The sequence below is a fragment of the Littorina saxatilis genome, linkage group LG3 (genome assembly GCF_037325665.1).
Source record: "Littorina saxatilis isolate snail1 linkage group LG3, US_GU_Lsax_2.0, whole genome shotgun sequence".
In the NCBI taxonomy this organism is placed as follows: Eukaryota; Metazoa; Mollusca; class Gastropoda; order Littorinimorpha; family Littorinidae; genus Littorina; species Littorina saxatilis.
Window position 1 is genome coordinate 42,446,739 of NC_090247.1, and position 8,466 is coordinate 42,455,204.

Consider the following 8,466-nt stretch of genomic DNA (forward strand, 5'->3'; position numbering starts at 1 on the left):
AGGGTGAGTATGTACGCTCACTTTTGCTACACATGCGAGTAGCGGCTATTATCCGTTGTTCACAAAACATTCCTATATAATGTTTGGAAACAATGGTAGGGATAAAAATCAACCGTTTCCAACTGTGCCAAAAAATCAAAAAGACGCGTTCTATAACGGTCAAACGGTCCCTTAACAGACTTGGGCGGGGTCATCTAACGGTTGGCAGACAGCACAAACACCCTGTGACTGCTCGCAAGGAAAAAATAAATCTGGATGGCAGTATGGCTACAACTACGTCGTTTAGTGTAACTATAACCCCTGAATGTATGAACAGCAGAAAAGGCTGTCTTTGACGTCACTGTATAATAAGAAGCACAAAAGGGATTTTTTGGAACTTTCTCTTGGTTGGAGACAAACATGTCCGCAATGCATTCGTGCATCAAGCTATCCATGCAGTCGTTTATTGTTGATTCTTTAGCTCCTCTATGGCAGGGGGATTTTCAATTTGTTTTCCTTCAATTTTACTATGGGAGTTGTTCTTAACATACGTTTGTTAAGAAAATTTTGGCTGATTGTAAAACAGCTGTAATATACGGCAGTCCAGGTTGTCCTTCAACTGTAAAAATGAAATAATGCTCTTTAAAGTATCATTTACAACAGTGGTGGCTGTTTTCACAAGTATGCTACAAAAAACACGACAATACATAATACATAAGGAAAAGCCCTATGTTTGGTCAGTTGGTGAGATAGGTAAATGTTATTTTTGTGTGACAGTTCTGATGGTTTTCAAAGGGCTAATTCTTTGCTTTTCGACATATGCCCAACTGAAAACGCTTTAGCAACTCAAGTGCACACGACAACCATCTAAATAGACTACATGTTCGCAGAAAACACAATACTGAATATAGAGGGAAAAATAACGGCTCTTTTTAAAAGCACTTTTAGTAGTGAAGTACTTTTAGGATTGTTTGGAATTTTTTACCAGCAGACACCCTTTTACTGCTGAGTGTCTTAGTATTGTAAGATGTGTGATTTGAATTTTGGTTTAAAGGTGCCTTTGGTTTGAACACCCCTACCCCTACGAGGCAGAAATACAAAGAAATAGAAGGAAATTGAGCCTATTTGGAACCAGACTTTAGTATGTTCCCATGGGGGGATTCACGGTGCGAATGACACTGCGTCAGCTTTTTCATTTATCTTTAGTATTTTCTTCAACTTTAACTTTTAGGACCATGTATGAGGTTGTGGCAAGCTAAATACACAACACGACGACGTCTCGGAAAAATAGTAAGGATTATATAGGGAAAAACAACAGTGTCAGTTAAAGTCCGTTTTGAAGGTGTTAGTGGTTGGGGATTTTGAAAAGCATCAGACATCAGGCAGATACAATCCTTTCTGCGTGTTCTGGTGCAGAAATAGTTTTCAGTTTATACATTGGGGTGACCAGTAGATACCATTTTACAACCATACCCCCAAACGACATTTACAGAGCCCAAAGAAGGATTTGGGTCAATTTCAAAGCCATTTTTCCGTATGAAGCGCCAACTTTATATGAAAATGTGCTTAATAAACATCAAACGAATGAGGTTGAACTTTCTGATAAGGGACATTTTAAACCTAGTCATTGTCACTTCAACGTTCCCTTCACTAAAGTGGCTAAGATGCCTGGACTATTAGCAGTGATCTGCTTTTTTACATTTAGCCCTCGCCCTAAAGAGGGACTAACTCTTCTACGTTTTAACAGATAAGAGAGAGAGAGAGAGAGAGAGAGAGAGAGAGAGAGACAGACAGACAGAGAGAGAGAGAGAGAGAGAGAGAGAGACAGACAGAGACAGAGACAGAGACAGACAGACAGACAGACAGAGAGTATGGCATGGATTGTGGCATTACACAGCTAACGGGAGAGGGGTGTTACACTCATTTGAAATTATTTTTCTGAGCAATGTGGATTGTGTCATACTACTTACGACGTGCGATGGCTATCTTTTGTGACAGTAGATATACATCCTCACCGTAGTCGCCTCCCCCTTTTTAATTGAAGCCCTCCGTCGCGCGGGCGTCAATCCCCGATGAAGACCTCGAAGTTTCAAATGGAAGCATGTTAATTATATGTGTAATTGAAGCCCGACGGAGCGAAGCGACGGGGGGCTTCAATTAGACTTTGGGAGGGCGTCAAACCACGATGAAGACCTCGAAGTTTCAAATGGAAGCATGTTAATGTTATTGTGATTCAATCTGACGACGATCTCTTTCCTGCTTTCATGCGATGGTAAACAGACAGAATTGGTTCTGTTCTGTTCACGCACTACTTTCAGTCCACCTACCTGCAAGGGTCAAGTCCCAAGAAATATGTCTCTGTATTCCTATCTTATCACTCTGCTCCTGTTTTGTTTTCTTTCACATACATTTTCCCTTCTTTTTGACGGGTTTCTGGACAGCAAACTCTAAAACAAATTCTTTTCATCACCAAAGCGATCTTTGGAATTGACTGACGTAGTCCGGAAGAGTTCATGCATCAACTTACGTCACGTATTCGACGTCATCACTTTGCATACCTTATGGTCTCGGTATTTCGTTGGCCTTCATACTTCCTACTTGTAAAATGACCCTCAAAGCTAACCGAGACTAGTTGAGGTTGTATCAATGTGTCTCGCCAGCAGGTGGTTAATGGCTTTTTTAGCGAGTGGTTATCGACAATTAATGACCGGTAATTTTTAATGAGTTGGGTCATTCTGACCAATCACAGGATCTGTTTCTTTAAAACGCCAACATGCTCGTATGTCACACGCATTCCTTCTTTGCCACTACTAAACCAAACATGTGCAAGATTGTATGTTACACGCTTTGATACTGAAATCAATTGCTTCGATTATGTATTTATTTCTGGAAAATTCTACCTTTACATACATTTAGTCACTACCTTAAAGTGTAACTAAACAAGCAAAAAGGAAAAACATCGTTCAGCAACCTTTACACTTTGATATGAAGAAGGGCCTCATATACTGTCGAACTGCGAAAACTTTTTTTTTTTCTCTCACTCGGACACTGTTTGACGGACATGTGAAGTGCGCGCCAGGAACGACAATCTTCTTAGTTTACCTGATTAATGCCCTTAATTTTTGGTTCTGGTACTTTCAGTTCCGGCTGTTGTCATCAATCTACCAAAATAAAAGATCAAACGGAGTTTTCGATTTTTATTTCATGGTTCAGAAAAATATTGCTTATTTTCTGAAGTCAACCGTTTTAGCGAATCTTTCTTTGATTCTTAAAAGTCATTTCAGATTTTTGAAAAATAGTTAACGGTTAGTAATTACCAATATATCGTAAGCAAACATATCGATAGGTTTTGGTAAGAAGACACAAGTGCGATGAATGTGGTACCAGTATTTTTGTGGTAAAAGTAAGGATGCATTTCTTTGTTGTAAGCACATTTACAATGCACATTTAATCTGTTTAGCAACATAAACGAAAGCATGGTACAGTGCCGCTTGTTTGTGGTCTATCTTTTCGCGGCAGATGTTTGGTAACAATTAGGGTCTCAGTTGGAAAAAGCTGCTCGGAACCAGAGCAGATTTGGCTTGGGTTCTTTGAGTGTGAATGATCGACGAGTGGCTTGACATTTTTAACGAATCATTACTGTAGCCTACTTGAAACCATCATCTGTTTCTGAATTTGTCATCAGTTATGATTGAGCAGTCTCATAGGAATCGTCCATAAAATGTTAAACCGAAAAAGGGCAGACGATTCTGAATCACACAGGCTGCTGTACAAAATCAGATCTAAAACGATATTTTGAACTGCGACGTCTGCGTAAATGCCCTGTAACAAAATACCTTGTCCTGGTCATGTGTATACACATCAGCTTCTATTGGGAAGATCAGTATTTTATATTAATCACAAATACAAGATTAGAAATAGTTCTGAAGATCGCCTTTGATTTCAGTTTCAGCAGCAAACCGGCATCGTTTCATGGTTGAAACTTGAATAATCCCAAATAGATCTGAGTGGGGGTAAGTTTTATAGTATTTCAATTTTTTACAGCAATTTTATTTAAAGATAGTGTAGTGGGTGTCTCTGGTGAAGACTACAGCTATATGAATATTTTGTTGTAATATTAAAATGATTGTTCTTTATTTACACAATTGAATAATTTGTATTTATTTGTTTGCAGATGACGGCATACTGAGTGCTCCAAGAACATACGCCTGTTGGCATTTTGTGTCTTTTCTGAAGACGTCGAGGCAAGCAGAAGTCACGGTCCTGGCCACACACACACAATGACATGAACAAGAAATGATATTTTTTCATGGGCATATCCAGTATTAAAACTTTATTACCATGCAAACGCAACGATTAGAATTTAGAGAAGGTCATCGGTCACACACACACACACACACTGGGCGGATCCGGAGGGTTCCGGACCACTTAGGAGCCGGCCTTTGTATTCTAAGTGACGATTTTGGAAAGAAGTTGGCTAATTAGTTTGCTCAGGTTGCGCCAGATCGATCAATTGTCCTTGTGATTCAAATTTTTCTTCTTAATATATTTACTTTTTTGGAAGGAGTATTAGGGGATGTTTCTTGGCTCAGATTGATCCATTTTTCTTGTTTTTATCAACATTTGTCGGACCCCCCCCCCCCCCCCCCCCCCCCCCAAGGAGGTTGAACGCTTCGCGTCGTCAAATTGTCCCTAAAAGAAATTTGGAAACTCCCCCTTAAAAATGATGTGATCCGCCCCTGCATTTCATTTTCCTTTTCATTTTCATTACTTTATTGTCCCATCGCTGGGAAATTCGGGTCGCTTCCTCCCAGTGGAAAGCTAGCAGCAACGGAGTCGCGCTACCCAAGTGTCTGCGTGTTTAGGTGTATTTAGCCACCTGCACTTATGGCAGAATGACCAAGGTCTTTTACGTGCCATTGTGATGACACGGGGGTGGGACATGGCTTCCGTCTCTGGGTCTGCACATAAAGTTGACCCGTGTCCGTCCCGGCCCGAATTCGAACCTGCGACCTTTCGATCACAAGTCCAGTGCTCTACCAACTGAGCTACCGGGCACACACACAAACACACACAAATAGAGAAGTAATAAATGGATACAGTTTTTCTTTATTTAAATTACAATCAGATGTGGTCGTAGAACAGGCACTGTAAACAAAACCTAGCATGATATACCACTTGTGTGATGTTTCGGTCAATATCTTTATTTTCCTTTCAGAAATACATTGGCGTTTTGAATGTCAAGGGAAGTGATACAAATGCTGCAGCGGCCTATCAAGAACGCGAAGGCAAACAAGGTAAATACCTACTTCTGACATTAGTTTACTTATTAACTCTATATATACTGGCCATTATCTCCCCAGAAACTGGCCATTTGCATGGGCTTGCAAAAAAATTCTCAAAAATAAAGAAAACAAGATGCAGCCTTCAAACTCATAGGTTTTATTGTGAATATATTGCTAAAACATATGCCAAAGTTTGGTTTCATTGTTGTGAAAAAAAATAAAAATATGATGTCCAGAATTTATGGGTATATTTTACGCAATACGAAAAAGGGGGTATGTATTTTGACTTAGAAGCATTTTTTCTTATGAAGGCTCTGTTTGCAACAAAACTGTTTCTGTTTACTTGTATGAAGATTGTGCTTACACAAAAACATACAAATACCAACTGATTTTTCATTTGGTGGTCATGTAAGCATTGTGAACATGTCCGAAAAATCTGATCACACACCATGTGGTCGACATGCAGACCTGAACGGCCAGTGTATGGTGGCAGAGTTGGAAAATAGGAAAAGTCTTGATGCCAATCCTTCATCAAAAACCGAAGAAAATCGTCATTGTAATAAGTTTGCTTTATTCTAAATCAAACGACTAGGATAGATGACAGACACAACGACAAACACATTCAATTCTATGTAAAACATACACAATGCTCACGTTAACAACCTGGCCATAACAATGTGCCCATCGTGCATGAAGTGTGGCTTTGGTCGGATCAGTAGCCGTGCTTTGTCTGCGATACTAAACATGAAATTTTGTTAAAGCGACGATTTAGCAATGTTGTTGTTGCTGCTGCTGCTGTCTGTTCTTGTCACGACATCTCGTTTTTCCCTCCTGATTCTGAGAAGAAGCTGTTTAATTGTGATATCAGGCCTAGGAACCCCTGATTTTCACTTGGAGCATTCTCAAAGAAACTTAGCGTATGTTAAGAAAAATGAGTGTACTCCACACTTTGTCTTTTGTTGACTTGTTCGTTGTCGTTGCATGTCTACCGTTCCACAGCCACCTACTATAGCTGATGGGGTCTATGTCGACCAAAAGAATGGGATTCACTGTATGTCGAGTTCCTGTAGGTGGATTCTCTGTATACCTAAGACTTTAAAATTGGCAATCTTGTATACAGGGAATACCACAGGGTGTAGTTCCTGTAGCGTTTTGCTAATATCAATGAAAGTCACGTGATGCTTAGCGACATCGTTAGAATTTGATGTTTTTCGATCTTTTTTTTGATATTTCTTAGAAATTCGAGTATGGTTTGCAAGTTTTATTGAAAAACTGCACCCTGTGGGATTCCCTGTATACTAGATTGCCAATTTTAAAGTCTTAGGTATACAGGGAATCCACCTACAGGAACTCGACCTACAGAGAATCCCACTCTTTTGGTCGACATAGACCCCATCAGCCCTACTATAAGTGCAAGTGTTAAATGACGTATTTCCACAAAAGACTGCTTGCAGAGAATCATGTGATGCCAATGACAGGTAAGGACATGTGATAATACATACTACGTTTTGGAACCAGGGAAAAAGCAGCACAAATTATTTATCAACCAAATTGATTGACTTGTGCACCACGACAAAAGTTTTCTTTGATCCATAAAAGGTCTTTTGCCAGAAAAATTGCTCTGAACATCAAGTACCCTGCAAGTTGTCACACATTTACATTATTGAAATAAAAAGAAAACACACCAGTAACCAGGTTAGGTACGTTAATATCTATAATCAATATCTCGGCACGTTACTGCCTTCTTCGGGATGGTAAGCTGAACATTATTGAACAAAATAATCGGTTTAGATTGTATACTTTGATTCCTGAACGAAGAAGCAGAGGTACTGCATACAACTAGGACTGTAATATCAGCTTTTGCCTGAAACACACACACATACACTTATAAAATTAATGCAATGTCATTGTATGAAGCCAGAACATTCACTAACTTACATACACGTAGTTGGTCACACAATTACCCATCACTGAACAATAAATCGAAGTCGGGTGGATTCAATGACTAAAGCAGTAAAGGCTTTGAAAAAACCCTCATCACAAAACATCCCCCCCCCCCCCCCAAAAAAAAAAATAAATGAAATAAAACAGGTTGTGTATATAGCGCAGTAAACACCATGCAGGTACAAGCAAAGATTTGACAGTGATTATCCTTGTTTTATATAGCACACATTTTCTAGTTTTAATATCTCTCTCTCTCTCTCTCTCTCTCTCTCTCTCTCTCTCTCTCTCTCTCTCTCTCTCTCTCTCTCTCTCTCTCTCTCTCTCTCTCTCTCTCTCTCTCTCTCTCTCTGGAAAGTAATTTATTGACCTGTGGGTTATTTGCGTTTGTATACACATTGGTGATTCGTAAACTATGTTGAAAGAGATTGTCAAACAATATTATATGGGGTGTCTTAAAAAAAATGTACATCAACAAAATCTGTCATTATTATCAGGCACACGGTTTTAACAAAGCTATGTCACGGAATGCAACATAAGTGGCTTAAAAAGTCGTGTTTTTGTGTGTGCAGGATATTCGCTAGGACAGGACCTCAAGCTGAACCAGCACAACAGCGATGCATTCTTCCATGGCTTCCACAAAAGTCTTTCACCTATAGCGGGCATTGCATACAGATAGTCCAAAGAGGGTTAGGGTTACCCTAACCCTCCTTTTTGACTCACATGCGAAGCAAAAGTGAGTCTATGTACTCACCCGAGTCGTCCGTCCGTCCGGACGTCCGTCCGTCCGGAAAACTTTAACGTTGGATATTTCTTGGACACTATTCAGTCTATCAGTACCAAATTTGGCAAGATGGTGTATGATGACAAGGCCCCAAAAAACATACATAGCATCTTGACCTTGCTTCAAGGTCAAGGTCGCAGGGGCCATAAATGTTGCCTAAAAAACAGCTATTTTTCACATTTTTCCCATTTTCTCTGAAGTTTTTGAGATTCAATACCTCACCTATATATGATATATAGGGCAAAGTAAGCCCCATCTTTTGATACCAGTTTGGTTTACCTTGCTTCAAGGTCAAGGTCACAGGAGCTCTTCAAAGTTGGATTGTATACATATTTTGAAGTGACCTTGACCCTGAACTATGGAAGATAACTGTTTCAAACTTAAAAATTATGTGGGGCACATGTTATGCTTTCATCATGAGACACATTTGGTCACATATGATCAAGGTCAAGGTCACTTTGACCCTTATGAAATGTG